Source organism: Salvelinus alpinus, chromosome 26 (genome assembly GCF_045679555.1).
Source record: "Salvelinus alpinus chromosome 26, SLU_Salpinus.1, whole genome shotgun sequence".
NCBI classification, from domain to species: domain Eukaryota; kingdom Metazoa; phylum Chordata; class Actinopteri; order Salmoniformes; family Salmonidae; genus Salvelinus; species Salvelinus alpinus.
This window is the reverse complement of record NC_092111.1, coordinates 27,153,369-27,174,182: the sequence shown is the minus strand read 5'-3', so window position 1 is coordinate 27,174,182 and position 20,814 is coordinate 27,153,369. Positions and strand designations below refer to the sequence as shown.

Here is a 20,814-nt window from a genome sequence, read left to right as displayed (position 1 = left end):
AGTCAGGGACGAAGCAGTGGGTGAATTGCGTGTTTGACAGACCATCCCATTAACAAGAAACGATCAGCTGTGGGACTGGATGTGTGACAAAGAGAGACTGCCTGCACAGCTTAAAGCGAGAGAGACCTGCTACAATGGGTCACTTATCAACTGACAATGTCTCTTATGTATTCTCTATGTAAAATGAATAAATTAGAGGATTTCAAGCTAATAGACGCTAGGCGTTAACATCCATGAGAAGTAAAAGCTAAACCACCTGAAATGTAGTCAACCCCTCCCTCCCTCTGACATCCCTGAACAGGGTGAAACATGTGGGATTAGCAGGGGTTTTGAATAACTAATATATATATATCCACCGCACTGCCCTAATCCCCTTCCTCAGATCCCCCAGATCTCTGCTGCAAATCCAGCTGAGCCACTGGCACGGAATCAGATAGTGTCCCATATGGCACCCTATTCCCTACATAGTGCACTATTTTTGACCAAGCCATATGGGCCATGGTCAAAGTAGCGCACCATGAAGGGAATAAGGTGCAATTTGGGACACACCCATGCAGGGACCACCAGTTCACATGCGTTTTGGCGTCAGGTTTTTTTGTCACAGATAGGCCTATATGAGTATGTATTTTTTTGCAGGGTGGCTGTGCTAAGGATTTAGCCTAGAGGATCCTGCGGGAACATGGGCTTAGGTCACGATGACAAGTAAACATTGAAGATCTCGCACGGTTAACTAGGTGGGTCCGCAAATAGAGAACATCTTCCAGAAACAACAGAAAAGGCCAAGCGTTTAGATAGTGAAATAGCACAAGCCATTTGTTGACATTCTACTGAATACCAACCAACACTACTACACCACCTCGGTGACTCTTCCTCCCACATTGGGCCAGGTATCAGAACTGCATAAGTCGCAGTCCCGGGGACTGAGGGAGTGTCTGTAGCAGTGTGTCTGTGGCTCTGTATCATTCTTTTGGGCTGGCTCTGACCAGCTGGAGGGCAGTGTGGGAACTGGGCCAGGGGACTAGGGGAGTGCCTGGCTGTCTGGAGAAGGGAGCCCTGGCATGGTTAGTCCTTGGGCTGGGGGACAAGGAGAAGATCAACACGCCAAGAGGGAGATAAGTGTCCTGCCAACTCACACTCTGCCCACACCCACACAGACAGACTGATTACCCTACTTTATTTAGATTCACAGTGGCGAAATGAGGACCTAAGCCTAAATGTTTCAAAGGTCACACAGGTGCATCTCCTAGTGGCACTTACAACGATCGAAAAAAAAAAAAACTAATATCTAACAGATAAGCAGCTCACAAAAGCTGACACCTTGCCAACAGCGCTACATCCTTAGACCTCTGTATTTGTAAATGCAGATTCCCTGATCTCCTCCGCCCCCCTGCTAACATACTCACCACAAGCACATGACCCCATATACACACACCCCCCAGGCAGTGCATGTAACCACTATATGGAGCCACGGTGACATGGAGCATTCCCTTGAGCGCTCTGATAGGACTAGCATTGGCACACACACGAACGATATGGAGACGCCCTGTAGCAAGAATACAATCTCAGTTTCATCTGTGGACAGACACAGGTAGGGCAAGGAATTGACTAGAGTAGGGCTTTTCAGGCTAGACCGATGTTGTTTTTATTTCTTTTCACTCACCTGGTTATTCCTCCAGAGCAACACAGGGTCGTATTCATTAGGCACAAAACGCAAGAAAACAGGAACTGCAACAGGGAGGGTTTACATCGACTAATCCAATGAGAAATGGTAATTTTTCATTTGCTAAATATTTTGCATGAGGAATACAACCAAAGGCTGGAAACCACTGACAACGAGGGTACACTTCATTCCAGTGGCATTTAAGAACAAACACTACTGACATTCCACTCATCTCTCTCTGTGTAGTATGCACTCAACAGGATCTTTAGATTTCCATTTTACGCAAGATGGAGGGCAGGAGACAGAGCAGTGAAAAATAAGATGAGAAAACAAAAAGGGATGTGAGAGATAGGAGGGTGTGGGTGAGATAAAAAATAAAACTGCCAAAAAGAGAGGCGAGACAACGTGAAGGAGCAAGATTGTGCAAAAGAGCACGTGCACAAGACCAAGAAAGGGAGAGGTGGTGCAGAGTGCACATGAGAGAAAGAACAAGAGAGGGAATAAAGAAGAGGGGGAACATGAGTAGAGCGTGGACATGAGAGAGGGGGAAGAGAGCAAAACCACACGAGGGAGCAAAAGAACATAGCAAAGGAGAAAAAGCAAAAGGAACATAATTTGGTAGTGGCCTATATTTGCAAATTACGTCAAATTTCAAGGTATGCGTTTAAGGTTAAGTTTATGTATTAAGTAAATTTAAGGTTAGGGTTATTAAGTTAAGGCATTAACTCAAATGGTTAATGTAAGGTTTGGGATACAAAACAAAAATCGAAATAACTACTTTCTATTGCTGGATTCCAACATGAAACCTTCTGCACCAGAGGTAGATGTTTACGCCCATTTGCCATCTGTTCTCAACAACATAACCGAAGCGTACTGGAAGGTAGCGGTGCTCACTGGCTGGAGTTTCTGTTCTGGCTGGGCTAGGGTGAGAGTCCAGAGAGAATCATGTCGCGACGTGGAAACGCAAACAGTTACAGGAAGTTGTACTACTGACTGCCCCTCCCCCTGCCTTACTGGAGTCATTTAGCCTAACACAGTAGTTCACAACCAAGAACTCTACACAGCCTCCGGTTTCTTCACCGCACTCCCTCCTTGGGCCGCTCATAAAGACTGAGGGAATAAAATATGAGACATGTCAGGACATGCTCAGCAGGACTGCTATGGATTCTGTATCTTATCATTCCTGAACTGCTCATGTCATTACGTCTGCCTACATATTTTCTCAGGGAAGAGCACAACCAGCGAATACCTGAATTTCATGAGGCAGAGGCCTCATACCTGGAGACACTTGAGGCCCAGAGTCAGCACTTCAAATCAGCTGCGTTAAGATGAGGCAGCAGCCAGCCAGTGCAGCAGACAGGACAGCCAGGGCGGCTGAGATGGCCCAGATTGCCTCATTTAAACAGCTTAATAGCTGTATTTGGACAGTTCGTCCTCCAAGCCATAAAAGGACGTCAGACACCAGCAGCAGACATGTCACTAAACTGACTGAAGTTCTAATGTACATTTTACTACACCAAAAGCATTGAGAATGTTGCTATCAATCACTATTCACTGAATTTAGCCTATTGTTAAACAAAGAAAAGAATGTACAGATTTTGGAGCAATAAACTTCTAAAATGTAGGAAATCAATTTAAAAATGTAGGAAATAAAGATTAGGCATACTATGATTGACACTTATTAAACAACAATCAAACATTGGTCGGACAAAAAAAGATACAATTAAGTAGTAGGGTATTCACATGGGGTAAAAAAAATTCTTGTAAAATAAACACCAGGGAATATATTGGTGCTTTAATAATCCCTAAGGGTAAAATCATGTGATAGGGGGTTTCGTAACCAAAGGGAAAAACCACTGAGCTAATGGAACAGGTTTGGTTTGTAATGCTAGTAGTAGTTGTTGTTGGTCCAGGTGCTTTGTCGTCCAAAGGGTGGAGATGGGTGTCTGAGAGGACAGAGAATATCTAAAGAAAAGCATTGTGTTTATTTGTCAATGGGACGCAACTCACCATAGCATAGGTGGAGGTAATATAGTTGATTAATTATCGTCTGATTTGGTCAGGAAGTGTTTCTCATAAGAATGTTCTTCTAAATTTATCTTGCAGTATTGAAATGAGCACAGCTAGCTATTACACTAGCAATAAGGTGCAGTCCTGCAATATTACTCTTGCAGTATACCGTGCATGATGTAGGCTTAGCTATAGGTATGAACAATGTATATCCATCACAAAGACAGATACACTGCACGTACCTCCTAGAGGCCTAGCGCACACAGCATACTGCAAGAGTAATACTGTACTGCAAGAGTAATACTGTATTGCAGGCAACTGTAATAGCTGTCATTCCAAATAAGTTTTGAACAATTCAAAAGACAGATACACAGATACACCGCTAGCTAAACAGATACATATACCTCTCGAGTGTTTCTTGCGACGTGTAAAATGGTCTTTCAACCGGCTGAAGTGAACTAGAGGTCGACCGATTAATCGGAATGGCCGATTAATTATGGCCGATTTCAAGTTTTCATAACAATCGGAAATCTATATTCTTGGACACCGATTTTGCAGATTTTTATTTTTTACACCTTTATTTAATCTTTATTTTACTAGGCAAGTCAGTTAAGAACACATTCTTATTTTCAATGACGGCCTAGGAACGGTGGGTTAACTGCCTCGTTCAGGGGCAGTACGACAGATTTTCACCTTGTCAGCTCGGGGGATCCAATCTTGCAACCTTACAGTTAACTAGTCCAACGCAATAACGAGCTGCCTCTCTCTCGTTGCACTCCACAAGGAGACTGCCTGTTATGCGAATGCAGTAAGCCAAGGTAAGTTGCTAGCTAGCATTAAACTTATCTTATAAAAACAATTAATCATAATCACTAGTTAACTTCACATGGTTGATGATATTATCTAGCGTGTCCTGCGTTGCATATAATCTGACTGAGCATACAAGCATACAAGTATCTAAGTATCTGACTGAGCGGTGGTAGGCAGAAGCAGGCGCGTAAACATTCATTCAAACAGCACTTCCGTGCGTTTTGCCAGCAGCTCTTTGTTGTGCGTCAAGCATTGCGCTGCTGTAACCGAAGTGAAATGGCTGGCTAGTTAGCGCGCGCTAATAGCGTTTCAAACATCACTCGCTCTGAGCCTGTGGTTGTTTCCCTTGCTCTGCATTGGTAACGCTGCTTCGAGGGTGGCTGTTGTCGTTGTCTTCCTGGTTCGAGCCCAGGGAGGAGCGAGGAGAGGGACGGAAGCTATACTGTTACACTGGCAATACTAAAGTGCCTATAAGAACATCCAATAGTCAAATGTTAATGAAATACAAATTGTATAGGGGGAAATAGTCCTATAATTCCTATAATAACTACAACCTAAAACTTCTTACCTGGGAATATTGAAGAATCATGTTAAAAGGAACCACCAGCTTTCATATGTTCTCATGTTCTGAGCAAGCAACTCAAACATTAGCACATATTGCACTTTTACTTTCTTCTCCAACACTGTTTTTGCATTATTTAAACCAAATTGAACATGTTTCATTATTTATTTGAGGCTAAATTGATTTTATTGATGTATTATATTAAGTTAAAATAAGTGTTCATTCAGTATTGTTGTAATTGTCATTATTACAAATTAATTAATTTTTTTTTTTTTTTTAAATCAAAATATTAAAACATTTTTAAAAAAATCGCCCGATTAATCGGCATCGGCTTTTTGGGTCCTCCAATAATCGGTATCGGCGTTGAAAAATCATAATCGGTCCTCCTCTAAAGTGAACCCCTCCTCGCATGATAAGTTACGCTGTGTAGTTCTCTGTCTCTTTTCAGCTGTCTCATCTCATTCAGGTTCCATTGCTGCCCACGAGCAAAGATTAAAAGGGTGGCACAATACTCCTGGTTAACGCCTCTAGCGCATCTCCCTCCTCCATACTTAAAAAAAATGTAGTCAGAGGGATCACAACAACGTCCGCTGATGAACTGCGCCATCGGCCGCCATCTTAAAATCGTCACTAAGCAAATCCAGTTCCATGGCAAATGGGAAAACAGACAAGAACCAAAAAGGCTAGTTCGTTCTGGTTCCGGCACAGCTTGGTTGCTCTAGTGGAATTGCGCCAAAAGTAGTCACAGTCAGGCTGGTAGGGACTATAGAATAGGTGTAAGGGTGGGAGATGGTACTTGAAGTGGGTACGTCAGTGTGCGTGCACGTGTGTGTAAGGTAAATCTATAGCTTAGTCAAAACCCACTCAGGTTCAGTGATTAACTCACTTTGTTTGAGTTTCTTGGGAACTTCTGTCAAATGGTTAATCACACACAACAAAACAGAAGTCGCTATGACTTGAGTACGAGTTAGAAACAGGGTGCGTGTGTGAGTGAGAGTGAGTAAGAAACAAGCAAAAAACAGCATGTCTAAGGTAGAGCGAGAGAGTCTTTAATCCAGTGTGTACCTGCATGCAAGGTGCTACAATAAACAGGCTACTGAGATCTCCCTCCCACAGGAACACAGGGCCAGTGTTGTAGGTTGTGGTGGTGATCGGATTCAGTCAGTCTGAACCAGTAGCTCTGTGTTTGTGTAGACTAGGGACTATTTTGGTTCAGACTACCACAAGGGACAGGCACTATCCCAGTCAGTCTAGAGGTATAAATACCCAAAATTAAATTAAACCAAAGATACCCATGAGCCAGAGGCCTTTTCGGGCAGGATGAGAGGATGGGTTACTTTGCCCTCCCTGACTCTCAACCAGGACAGGTAATAGTCTAATAAATATTTTACATCCCCCTGGGCAATGTCCAGTTAGCACCACTTCCTGTTAGCTTAATTAGCATGCCAGATACTACTGTCAGAACGAGCTAATATTTGCCCAAGTCCTTAAAAGAGCCTTGGCCTTCAAATGTTAATCAGAAATACACTGCTACGGGCAACAAGAATGTAAGAGGATTGCATTGTTACATTAAGGCATGGCAACAATTAATGACGCAAAGAAAACAAGTTATTAGCAGGACCACTGATCACACTTAAAAACATGATACTTTTGACAATGGCATTTAAATACACCCGTACCACTTAAGCCTGCACGTGGGGTAGTACTGTATTTGAACAGGGCCAAAATAAGATGGGAGGGGGGGGGGGGCAGCCTATCCAGCTAAATATTCCACGCAAACACGTATGCATTCCATGAGTGTTTCCAGCTATATCATTCTTTGAAGAGCTCACAGGTTTGTGGTTGGTTCACCACAAGTCCTGCCGCCCATCGCCAGGCCTATTAACACCTCTTAGATCAAGTAAACACCTGGCCCACAGCACAGGCCCTAGAGAGAGACCTAACATACAGCATGGACAGAGCATGGACAGAGCATGGACAGAGCATGGACAGAGCATGGACAGGAACTCAAAAGCCTCAACAGTTGCGAAATTCTAGTAACTGTGCCAAAATGTCCAGGTTTTCCAGAAATAGCAATTGAAGGATACCTGGATTTCCAGCTCATTCAAGGAATCTTTTTCACAGAGATGTCAGAAAACCACCCTAAGCATCAACATAGCTAATTTGTCAGACAACAGTTAGGGTTGATTTGAAACTGGGCAGTAGAGAGAAAATGTGAAGTCAACAGTGTTCTCTGAACACATGACCTTAAAAACATTCAGTTAGCCAACCTATCCCACTACGATGGGAGAGATGCTAGATAACCTAATGACGATGAAAGGCTTGGGGGAGAGGCTGCTGCTACTGTAGGTAGCATCAGCTAGTGCTAGTCCACTGTACCTGCACCAAAACACCAGTATTTTTTATTCTATAGCTTGTTCTCCATCTTTTTAAATAGTGAGCCAACATGTTTCCATTACTTTAATTTCCCAGACTGATCTAAACAAATTTTCTGATGCTCTCTCATCTTTCTAAACATCACACCTAACATGAAACCTCTCAACTGTAGCAATATTGTACATAAACAAATCAAACTACAACAATGCTAGTCTGACATCACATGTAGTCCAATTACAGTAATTCAATTGTTAATCGGAGTAATTAATTGAACACCAGGTACTGTACAAGGCCATATTTTCACAGCTGCCAAGGTAGCCTCAGGTAGCAGCTAGAACAAGGACACAAACATTCCCCTTCAGCAGACAGCGGCTTGCATTTCTCATGTAACATTTATCTGATCTGGGGCCTTACACCACATCCAATTAATCTGGGGGAATTTAATTTACCTAGATTCAAATCAAGCATCCCATTTGCAAGTCAAATGCAATTCAAAACGCTAACAAAGAACAAAACAAAGATACTAGCCACAGAGAAGGGTGGAGGAGGATTAGACTAAATAAGTCAGAATGTCCTGTACCATTTTAATAAGGAGGTGTGGTAAACTATTCTGGTGAAACACAGCAAGTGTCCCAAATGGCACACTTCCCTATAGCGCACTACTTTTGACCAGGGCTCTATGGTAGAACAATCGTGTTCTTCATTGGGAATAGTGTCATCTGGGAAGCAGTCACGATTTGAACATTCACCTAGCCCAGGTCGGAGTAATTTGAACATTCTCTAACATTTTTAAATGGAACACCAAGTTACTGTTGACGTGTTCCATCCTAAGCAGAAACACCACAGAGAGTTTCAGCCCAGGTTTTCAGTAAACCACCCCACTCCCCCCAGTGACTGAAAGGGGGGAGTAAAAACCACCCCACTCCCCCCAGTGACTGAAAGGGGGGAGTAAAAACCACCCCACTCCCCCCAGTGACTGAAAGGGGGGAGTAAAAACCACCCCACTCCCCCCAGTGACTGAAAGGGGGGAGTAAAAACCACCCCACTCCCCCCAGTGACTGAAAGGGGGGAGTAAAAACCACCCCACTCCCCCCAGTGACTGAAAGGGGGGAGTAAAAACCACCCCACTCCCCCCAGTGACTGAAAGGGGGGAGTAAAAACCACCCCACTCCCCCCAGTGACTGAAAGGGGGGAGTAAAAACCACCCCACTCCCCCCAGTGACTGAAAGGGGGGAGTAAAAACCACCCCACTCCCCCCAGTGACTGAAAGGGGGGAGTAAAAACCACCCCACTCCCCCCAGTGACTGAAAGGGGGGAGTAAAAACCACCCCACTCCCCCCAGTGACTGAAAGGGGGGAGTAAAAACCACCCCACTCCCCCCAGTGACTGAAAGGGGGGAGTAAAAACCACCCCACTCCCCCCAGTGACTGAAAGGGGGGAGTAAAAACCACCCCACTCCCCCCAGTGACTGAAAGGGGGGAGTAAAAACCACCCCACTCCCCCCAGTGACTGAAAGGGGGGAGTAAAAACCACCCCACTCCCCCCAGTGACTGAAAGGGGGGAGTAAAACGCACCCCACTCCCCCCAGTGACTGAAAGGGGGAGTAAAAACCACCCACGCCCCCCAGTGACTGAAAGGGGGAGTGAAAAGGTGAAAGAGGCACAAGTAACACAGTTGTCAAAGTAGTCTGCAACATGTGAAGCGAGAGAACACTCTCTTCCCAGTCTCTCCCCCTCAGAGCATGCCAGATAATGTCATTGTGGAGGAAAATGGGCGTGGGGGGGGGGCAGTCACCAGGCAGCTGCTCTAGGGCTGTTTAATGAGTCATAATCTCCTGTCACCAATCTAATCAAGTCCCATCCAGAAGGCCAGCATCCTGGGCCAAGCCACCTAACCAGCCTTGGCCAGACAAAGGTGGAAGGGAAGGCAGATCACCCAACACCTGTCCTGCAGACCTGGGTTAAAATACTGTTTCAAATCTTTCCAATGCTTTGAGTGTTTGCTTTACTGTCTGGAAGTGCCAGGTGGATTGTGTTTGCTCTTTTGGGACTTCTCCATTGGTTTGATTGTGTAAGGCAAACTCAATCAAGCCCAGCTAAAAAAGTATTTGTAACAATTTCAAATAATATTTAGACCACCACAGGAATGGAAGACCCAGAGTTACCTCTGCTGCAGAGGAAAAGTTCATTAGAGTGACCAGCCTCAGAAATTACAGCCCAGGTCCGCTGTCCTGTCCTACACAGGCTGAAAGAGTGTGTTGGGCCTTTAATAGGATTGGTGTGACTTCACATCCGAGTGGAAAAGCTCAACTGAAGTACACAATCTGTCTGATGCAGAGCAGAAGCATTTTGGATCTGCGTTTACAAAACGCAGCAAGATTAGAGGTCGACCGACTATGATTTTTCAACGCCGATACCGATTATTGGAGGACCAAAAAAAGCCGATAGCGATTAAAATCGGCCGATTTTTATATTATATATATAATGACAATTACAACAATACTCAATGAACACTTATTTGAACGAAATATAATCAATAAAATCAATTTAGTCTCAAATAAATAATGTTAAATTTGGTTTAAATAATGCAAAAAAGTGTCGGAGAAGAAAGTAGAAGTGCAATAAAAGCTAATGTTTAAGTTCCTTGCTCAGAACATATGAAAGCTGGTGGTTCCTTTTAACATGAGTCTTCAATATTCCCAAGTAAGAAGTTTTAGGTTGTAGTTATTATAGGACTATTTATCTCTATACCATTTGTATTTCATATACCTTTGCCTATTGGATGTTCTAATAGGTACTTTAGTATTGCCAGCCTAATCTCGGGAGTTGATAGGCTTGAAGTCATAAACAGCGCAATGCTTCACGCATTGCGAAGAGCTGCTGGCAAACGCAATAAAGTGCTGTTTGAATGAATGCTTACGAGCCTGCTGCTGCCTACCACCGCTCAGTCAGACTGCTCTATCAAATCAAAGACTTAATTATAATATAATAACAAATAGAAATATGAGCCTAGGTCATTAATATGGTCAAATCCAGAAACTATAATTGTGTGTGAAATATGGAACCGTTCCGTATTTTATCTAACAGATGGCATCCCTAAGTCTAAATATTGCTGTTACACTGCACAACCTTCACTGTTATGTCATAATTACGTAAAATTCTGGCAAATTAGTTCGCAACGAGCCAGGCGGCCCAAACTGTTGCATATACCCTGACTCTGCGTGCAATGAACGCAAGAGAAGTGACACAATTCCACTAGTTTAATATTGCCTGCTAACCTGGATTTCTTTTAACTAAATATGCAGGTTTTAAAAAATATACTTCTGTGTATTGATTTTAAGAAAGGCATTGATGTTTATGGTTAGGTACACATTGGTGCAACGACAGTGCTTTTTTCGCAAAGGCGCTTGTTAAATCACCCGTTTGGTGAAGTAGGCTATGATTCAATGATAAATTAAGGCACCACATCGATTATATGCAACGCAGGACAAGCTAGTAATATCGTCAACCATGTGTAGTTAACTAGTGATTATGTTAAAATGGATTGTTTTTTTATAAGATACGTTTAATGCTAGCTAGCACCTTACCTTGGCTCCTTGCTGCACTCGCATAACAGGTAGTCAGCCTGCCACGCAGTCTCCTCGTGGAGTGCAATGTAATTGGCCATGATCGGTGTCCAAAAATGCCGATTACTGATTGTTATGAAAACTTGAAATTGGCCCTAATTAAATCGGCCATTCCCGATTAATCGGTCGACCTCTAAGCAAGATATCTGCGTTATTTTCTTGCGTGAAAAACACTAAATTCTGTGTTAACACGACCCACTGTTTCCATCTACATAGGCCAGCACCCGTGTCTCACCAAGCAATAGCTCCGGTGGGCCTGCTCTAACCTGGAGCCAAGGCAAGGCCGTGGGTACTTTTCAGCTGTCATTTACATAACGGCCAACTTCAACACCATGTGACAAAGCAACAGTCCTGATTGATGCACATATTGTTGATTCTGCTAACCACAAGTCTTCAGTGTCACACTCCTGATGGAAGCACAATAACATTAGAAGCCTAATGGTGGGGGTAAGTCTCAGTGGAAACGCAACATTGGAACAAGTTGTCATAACCACATTAGACCAAAGGATTTAATATTAACATGGAGGGAGACATAAAATAAACAAAGCTATTCCTCTAGGAACACATTCATGGGCACATGTGCAAAATCGTTGCCAAGACAAACCTGTGGAGTATTTTTTTTTGTACCTTTATTTTCCTAGGCAAGTCAGTTAAGAACAAATTATTTTTTATAATGACGGCCTACCCCGGCCAAACTCGGATGACGCTGGGCCAATTGTGTGCCGCCCTATGGGACTCCCGATCATGGCCGGTTATGATACAGCCTGGAATCGAACTAGGGTCTGTAGTGACACCTCTAGCACTGAGATGCAGTGCCCTGATTGCTGCGCCACTCAGGAGCCCAGCTTGAAAAATAAACAAAATGTGACAACGTAATGCTGTGTGTTTCTAACATTAGGACTGTTTTTCTCAAGAAATTCATCCGCTTCATGTTTTGTTTCCTTGCCACGACACCACAGAGTATCACAATACTGGTATTGTGACAACCCTAAATTAGGTTCCCACCACCAAGATTCACCATAACTACAGTACCAGTCAAAGGTTGACACACCTACTCATTTCAGAGTTTCTTTAGTTGTACAATATTCTACATTGTAGTTTAATAGTGAAGACATCAAAAGTATTAAATAACACATAGAAGCATGTAGTAACCCAAAGTGTTAAATCAAAATAGTTTATATTTGAGATTCTTCAAAGTAGCAACAATTTGCTTTGATGACAGCTTTGCACACGCTTGGCATTCTCTCAACCAGCTTCATGAGGTAGTCACCTGGAATGCATTTCAATTAACAGGTGTGCCTTGTTAAAAGTTAATTTGTGGAATTTCTTTCCTTCTTAAGCCAATCAGTTGTGTGGTGACAAGGTATACAGAAGATAGCCCTATTAGGTAAAATACAAAGTCATATCATCATTTGATTTATGGCAAGAACAGCTCAAATAAAGAAATGACAGTCCATTATTAAGACATGAAGGTCAGTCAATCCAGAACTTTGACAGTTGCTTCAAGTGCAGGTGCAAAAACCCATCAAGTGATATGATTAAACTAGCTCTCATGAGGACCGCCACAGGAATGGAAGACCCAGAGTTACCTCTGCTGCATAGGTAAAGTTCATTAGAGTGACCAGCCTCAGAAATTGCAGCCCAAATAAATGCTTCAGAGTTCAAGTAACAGACACATCTCAACATCAACTGTTCAGAGGAGACTGCGTGAAATCAGGCCTTCATGGTCGAATTGCTGCAAAGAAACCACCACTAAAGAAGGCCAATAAGAAGAGACTTGCTTGGGCCAAGAAACACGAGCAATGGACATGATTAGACCGGTGGAAATCTGTCCTTTGGTCTGATGAGTCCAAATTTGAGATTTTTGGTTCCAACCGCCGTATCTTTGTGAGACACAGAGTAGGTGCACGGATGATCTTCGCATGTGTGGTTCCCAAGCATCAGATGACCTGGCCTCCACAATCACCCCACCTCAACCCAATTGTGGTGGTTTGGGTTGGACTGCAGAGTCAAGGGAAAGCAGCCAACATGTGCTCAGCATGTGGGAACTCCTTCAAGACTGTTGGAAAACCATTCCAGGTGAAGCTGGTTGAGAGAATGCCAAGAGTGTGCAAAGCTGTCATCAAGGCAAAGGGTGGCTACTTTAAAATATATTTAGATTTTTTTTACACTTTTGTATAATACATGATTCCATGTGTTATTTCATAGTTTTGATGTCTTCACTATTATTCTACAAATAAAGAAAAACCCTTGAATAGGTGTCCCCTTGAATAGGTGAGTAGGTGTCCCCAAACCTTTGACTGGTACTGTATATTACGCATGAAAATCCTATAAGACCAATCACCTTGAGAAAGCAGCCTTGAGCTAACTCTAATCAAGTCATTCATCCATGGCCAGGCAAAGCATTAGCGGTTGGCCTAGCCCACGCAATCACAACCTGAGGACCGAAGACTCCAGACTCACAGAACAAGGAATACCTGTTGCCATAACGACGGGCGGGTATCTCCAGGGAGGTGACAGACAGGAGTTCCAACAGGGCCAGCTCCTGTCCCTCAAGAAGAGATCACAGAGGAGCAGCAGTGATCCTTTTAAATATTTACACGTGACACGCAGGAGGCGTAGCGCCAGAAGGTGCAGGGATAGAGGAGAGAGGCTCATTGTGGGTAGAAGTTGCTTTTACGCACAGATCTAAAACTTAGCATACAGTCCCGTGGGACTACTTGCACATCAAGCTGCCTCTCGCTTGAGAAACAGGAGATAGGCTCCTGCCCTATGGGCAATTCTGGCTTGGACAAGGCTTACTTAAAAGATCTAGGATTAGCTTAGCTTCCACAGACCCCAACGTGGTTTTTTAAGGTGGTAAAAGGGAAGAAACGGACCTTAGATCAGTTTCCTGGAGATTACTTTCATCATCCTACTACTCCGACGGGCTCCAGGTCTGCTCCTCAGTGAGTCAGTGCACATGGTCTGTGGCCAGAGGCTGTGAGGAGCCACACAACTCATGCTTTTTAATAAGCTGGTTGAATACAAGAGAATGGAAGCAAAAGCCACGTCTAAGCAACCCGGCTTGTTCTAAAACACAGTCACTGCATTTTATCACCACAGGTTCTAGACCAGTGTCCACAAAATGTGTCAACACCATTGCCAGACAGCACACAATAGACTACCTATTGAGTGGTATGATGTTTTTAACCAGATTCTGTCTAACTGGGGAGATGATTGCTGTAAACACTATCACAATAGAAGATCCTGTATTCCTATACAAGCAGGTAGGAGCAGCATCCAGAAGAGGTGTCAGTGCTGGCTAGCCCTCCATGCCCTCTTTATAACAGCGGTTATAAACAACAAACAGTGCCAATAACAGAGGAATAATACCCAGTGTCAAAGGGGTGTAGGGAAACAGTAACTACTGATACAGGGTCAGATATGTAGATATTGCTAATGTCTCTAATTAATAGTTATGATTAGTATGTCATAGGGTAGAGAGCAATGGCTTTCAAGGGGCAGTGAGTGCACAGCATCCTCTCCTCCCCCCAACACACACCAAACCAGAGGTTAGTGATCTCTCTCCATCACTCCAGTCAGAGCGCCAGGGGTATGAAGACATTTAAATAATCTTTTACACCAGTTAGACTAGAACACATTACAAGCTCATCAACCACACCTTTCAACAGACACAGGCACCCAGTGGTCAAACCGGGCCTGACGCCAGCTACACAGACAGCTCCTGGCCCCCCCAGTGACCCTTGCCTAGCCTCATGTTACTGTACTAGTCTCAGGTTTCTCAGTTACGGTAACCAAGGCTGACGACTTCCCCTGTTGTCACGCTTGTCTTTCTTTATGCAGATAATATAGAGGACCCATCTTCTGAGTGTGAAATGTCACACCAGCTAGTGAACCGCCGAATGTGCCACCCAACCGCTTTTCCCATACAAAAGACACACTCACTTTGACAATAAAAGATGCAATTCTGGCTATAACTGTACGGTCAAGTAGTAATGTACAGAAAATGACAATAAACGACAGCAATGTCTAGTACCATCCAGCATTGAGAAGACTTGACTATCTGTGTTCAAAGCAGACAATTCAGTCGCAGTTTGTGTAAACAAAGATTTTGGGCAGGTGAGATGATCCTAGAGCGGTGGCTCTCAAAAGGGTGTCAATATGTTTGTACAATGTAGGGAATAGGCCAGGATGCCTTTGATTTGGGATTTTTTATTTAACCTTTATTTGAGCAGGAAGTCATGCTGAGACCACAGTCTCTTTTGCATGGATGCACTGAGGCCAACCTCTATCCAAAGCACATACAGCAGAGGACATATTACAGACACGGAGTTGGCTGTGATACCAGCATGGAATCTGGTGAATGAGGGCCTCCCTGCCTGGCTGTCATAGGCTAGGAGTGATCCTTGGTGTCAGGCTGTAAACATGGGGGCTGGCTGAGCAGGGTTATTTCCAGAGCAGGCACCTGGCTCCAGGCTCAAACATCAATTAACTTTATTATAAAGCAGATCAGTGTTAACAGTGATCTACTTTCAACACGAAACATGCTTGAAGGAATAAAGAAGCTAACAATGACCTACAGGAAACAGTCAGTCAATTGATATTGTTTCTGATATATTTGATTCTAAGGCCTATTTTGATAATTAGTCAAAGCAATGTTCAGTAAAAAAAACGAAGCAGCTCTTGTACCCAGTGATATCTCAGAGAGATCTATACATACGGTTGCTTTACACTTGACAAGTTCATGGCTAAATGGGTTACCTTGTTATGACTCATAAGCAGGAATGAGTAAGCTTACCTGTTACGCTAGTTACTCTTTGACTGATCCGCCCACATTGAGTGAGTGTGAGTTAGCTGCCATGGGCCATTCACCTTTCCAAGGTCATGTATAGCTTGGATACAACTTTTGTCAAATTGATGTCATGGTTTTTGGGGGGTTTTTGCTGACCCTTTTCCTAAGATTACCCTAATTATCCTAATCTGCTGCTTAAGTTCTCCTAAACCTGCTACCAAAAGTAAACTTTGATAATGTATGTATCCCTTCTAGACAAAACACATTTCCACCCCACAAAAAAATGGTAGCTAGTAGTAGTCAGTCACTCGTCAAATAGACCGACCAAAACACCCTGACAAAGAAGAGACTGGGGCATGAATGGCTGATGTGATGCTAGATAGATAGTCATATATGTTCAAGTCAACTTCCTCCCTAAATGCATTTCCTCAAATTCACTAGTCTCTGACTTGTTGATTGAGTGTTTCAGAAACCAAAGAGTAAAACATAAATTGCTTTGGCGTGAGTGGAAACTAGCTAGCAAGACATGACCCCCTCTTCCGAGAAGAACCGTACACTCAAGACCAATGTGATGCGTGCACCCTGGACCAATACAACCATGCCTCAAAAGGCATCAGTTATTCGATTTAGCCACCCTGGTTATCAAATTCGACAGCTTTTACAGTTTACGTTCGCATCCAATCTCGATTCCACATGACATCGATGCCGTTCGCTCGGCTGGGTGTGTGAGGCCTTGGCAACAGGAGACATGTCTATTTGGGTAACGTTATCTTGTTACATCAATGTCTGTAGCTAACGGTTGGACCGAACCAAACGCTGGACATCCAATCCAGACACCAACGTTTACAGTACAACACTGCGTAGCCAGGCTAACCTTAGTTAGATACATGAGAACAGGAACAAGTGCAGGTAGAAGCCAGGTTCAATTTACAATACAGCGAGCTAGCAATTAGCAAGCAGGTAAATTGTGTTGGCTAACAAGCTTTCTTGGTCGGCTAATTCATATCGAAGACAAAATAGAACATTGACACCGAGAAACGGATCCGCATGTCTTGTAAAATAGGCCGCTGTGTTTAACCTTAGCCAACGTTAACTAGCCCCGTTCTCCATCAATCTAACGTTATATGCATCTACCCTGCTAACGTTATGCTAACTTTAACTAGCCGGCTGCAAGCAAGGCAGTTCAGAAAATAAAATGGTTCACACTGGGCTGTATTGTGGGTCAAACGAGTAAATATTAGCTGGCTAGATTGGAGAAAAATGTGTTAGCTATTGTTAGTGTCACTAACGTTTAACGTAATCAAACGCGAACATAAAGCTATCAGAGTATAAACACCTTTTTATCGATGGCCTTTTGTCGATGACTAACTTGGCTTAGCTAGATGAAATAACATCACAAAACTGCGTTATAGTAACATAAAAGGCACTGTATTGCTCGTTCGTTAGCGTGGTTAGCTTGCTTGTTCCCTTACTTTACCTAGCTGTAACGTTACGCAGGAAACGGACAGCTGGCTGGCTAACAAGGTTAGTAACATGTTCTCGATGAAATTACTAGTTAAGTTAGTAGTTCCCTATACATTATTTGTTTAGCTTGACAGACCTTGGCCAACATTATTTGTAGATGTCATTCTCCAACTCTGCAGTTTCGCCGAATGTTATTTAGCTAGTTAGGAGCTTAGCCAATGGCTGCCATATCCCCGTGTTAGCAGGCTAATGCTAGCTACTTTCTTCCCAAGAAGATTGACCCGCGAACTGTCCAGAAATATGTTTTTGACATAATGTATAACAATACGAACAAGTCGTTATAAAATATGTTTTTACTTACAAAGAGCAGGTTGAACATTGAAATCCCGTGACTATACCGGAGAATGTGGATGGAGGGCAGTAACTGCTGTCAGATCTCTTTCTTGTTCCTCTTCAAAAGTGGCGTTCTCTCAGAACTGTTGGGAGGAGTTTCAAGGTGGTGGTCTCGTTAGCGTCACTGCCACGCAAGAAGACCAGTGATGACAGCTGAGCTTTACCGAGTGGTGATTTTGAAATAACTTAGAACAACAATAACGTATAAAATGTGCTATTTTTGCATGTATTAAATTGGAGTCCTCGAGAGGTATAATGTTTATTTTAGGTTGTGCAGTAGACAGTCGGCTTAAATTTGTAAGTGGATGGTTTGGTTATCCTCTCATCATCACTAACCACGAAGTGATGAGCAATACGACTCACGAGGTGATGAGTCATTTTGGTCCACCTAGTTGGATGACCGACCCCCAGCCAGGTCCCCCGTGATACAAGTCTGTATTCTACGTCCATCCATGTTATAATATAACAAACATTAAAGGGATGAGGTAAATCGCTTGTTTTGTGTGATTGGCTATATAAAATGATCTGACACAGACATGTGTTCCCATATAGCTTACTGACCTCACCCATTAAAAATATACCGTCATGTTAGGAATAGAGAACATATAATAGTAACTCTGTGTAATAATTTAAATATCCTCTCTTTTGGTCCATTTTACTTTCTCATAGTGGGACATACACACCCCTAGTGGTTGATTGAACTGTCCCTTTATTATGGGGATTCTTATGAGAAACTAACATCACATTGAACAGGACATTGTTCATGTCATTAAACTATGTAGGCCTGCTTGTAACTCCACGGAGTTGAGCGCCATCTAGAGTTTTTGAAATGAACCTCCAACTCTTTCGAGTGGCTATGCGGTCTATAATTAGACAATGTACATTCTTAAACACCTACCGTGTAGGCCTACCTAAGTTTGTCGACTGTTGTTGCATGCCTTTCTTTTTTTTGGTGAAATCCATACTTTTTAATGAGTATTTGGAGACGTATGCTTACGTAATCGGATATTCAATTAGCACATGCACATTCGCACCAGTCTCAACGTCAACAGTGAAAAGGCGACTGCGGGAAGCTGTGTCTGTGTTCTTTTGCCCACCTTAATCTTTTATTTTTATTCGCCAGTCTGAGATTTTTCTTTGCAACTCTGCCTAGAAGGCCAGCATCCCGGAGTCGCCTCTTCACTGTTGATGTTGAGACTGGTGTTTTGCGGGTACTATTTAATGAAGCTGCCAGTTGAGGACTTGTGAGGCGTCTGTTTTTCAAACTAGACACTCTAATGTACTTGTCCTCTTGCTCAGTTGTGCACTGGGCCTCCCACTCTTCTTTCTATTCTGGTTAGAGTCAGTTTGCGCTGTTCTGTGAAGGGAGTAGTACACAGCGTTGTACAAGATCTTCAGTTTCTTGGCAATTTCTCCCATGGAAAAGCCTTTATTTCTCAGAACAAGAATAGCCTGATGAGTTTCAGAAGAAAGTTCATTGTTTCTAGCCATTTTGAGCCTGTAATCAAACCCACAAATGCTGATGCTCCAGATACTCAATTAGTCTAAAGAAGGCCAGCTTTATTGCTTCTTTAGTCAGTCCAACAGTTTTCAGCTGTGCTAACGTAATTGCAAAAGGGTTTTCTAATGATCAATTAGCCTTTTCAAATGATAAACTTGGATTAGCTAACACAATGTGCAATTGGAACACAGGAGTGATGGTTGCTGATAATGGGCCTCTGTAGATATTCCATAAAAAAATCAGCTGTTTCCAGCTGCAATAGTCATTTACAACATTAACAATGTCTACACTGTATTTCTGATCAATTTTATGTCATTTTAATGGACAAAAAATTTGCTTTTCTTTCCAAAACAAGGACATTTCTAAATGACCCTAAACTTTTGAACGGTAGTGTAGGTAGAGAACATTAACAGGACAAGGCAATGTCAATAACTACATTTTGACAAAAATGCAGATAGAATCTTATAGTCTCAAGCTCTCTATGTCAGCAACAGAACAAACTCAAAAAGTAAAGACTAGATAGATTGTTTGGACAGCATAATTAACTAGCTAACCAGCTATCTAGCTGATTTACATAATCTACATTCGCTATAATCAGCTGATAGCCCACCCAACTTTGGTCAACCTGATGTGTCTGTGAACAGTAGTAGCTCTTGCTGCCCATGCGTGATGGATGTGTGTGTGTTTTTGTAGAAAACAAAGGCCTATGCTAATAAAGGGCTATGGGTAGGTGGAGCCCCAGCATATGCATTTAGCAGACAGTCTTTATTATCCAGAGTGACTTCTATAGTTATTTGTGTTTTGCATACTGTTCTGTGAGCAGTCTGTGTGTTGATTCATACCTTGGTTTTATACTAAGGCCCAGACAGTAAGCCTACACTACTAATACTCTCTGTCACCAAATGTGATGTGTTTCAAATGGATATGGAATCTAGAAAAAAAAGCAACACGAATATACAAGAAAGTATTTATTGATGTGGTATCAATACAATCAAGTACTGTAAATTTTGTATAAGCAGACCAAAAAAAATCTAGCTAAAAGAGTGCATTTTATACCCAAGTTCTATTGCATAGAGTGCACACAATAGCCATGTACAAGACAAATAATCCTATAGGTTGATACATTGTACATTACACAAAAAATTAACAAAAAAATCACAAAAAAAGTCCTTCGCGAACAATGCTAGAATGCTGACTTCATGTTCTAAATGCTCTTAACTCATTCAATGCTGTTAAATACCATTTCTACCATGCTTCGGTGGTCGATTTTGGCATTCCTGTTAAATTATAACAAATGTATAAATACATCTTCATTAATGTCATGTGCAAATGGGAATGACCGTTTGTATCTATCTCCAAACTATAACAAACAAATATCCCTTAAAACCGAAGCAAGGCTTAAAGTAGAAACAAAAAGTGTATCTTTTAAAAAAAATCATTGAATAGAAAACAAGTCAGTTTGTAATCAAGGCAGTACATTGGGAGAAAAATGTTTTTGCACACGCACTGCAAACTCTGCAACCAAGTGACATTGTCTATGACAAAGAATATAAAAAGGAGAGTTATAGTCTAGCCACTCCACTCCTAAACAGCATTCCAAATGTCTGAAAGAACGAGG

At 42.6% G+C, this 20,814-nt stretch overlaps 1 protein-coding gene across 1 annotated transcript in view; it reads right to left on the bottom strand.

Annotated features, from left to right (window-relative positions):
- Positions 1 to 17,961, bottom strand: part of LOC139555084 (protein tyrosine phosphatase type IVA 2) — a 36,109-nt gene extending 18,148 nt beyond the window's left edge. Inside the window, exon 1 of the mRNA XM_071368560.1 lies at positions 17,664 to 17,961. The gene's annotated coding sequence lies outside the window, so the exon portion shown is untranslated. The remainder of the gene's footprint in view (positions 1 to 17,663) is intronic.
- Between the last annotated feature and the right edge of the window lie 2,853 nt (positions 17,962 to 20,814).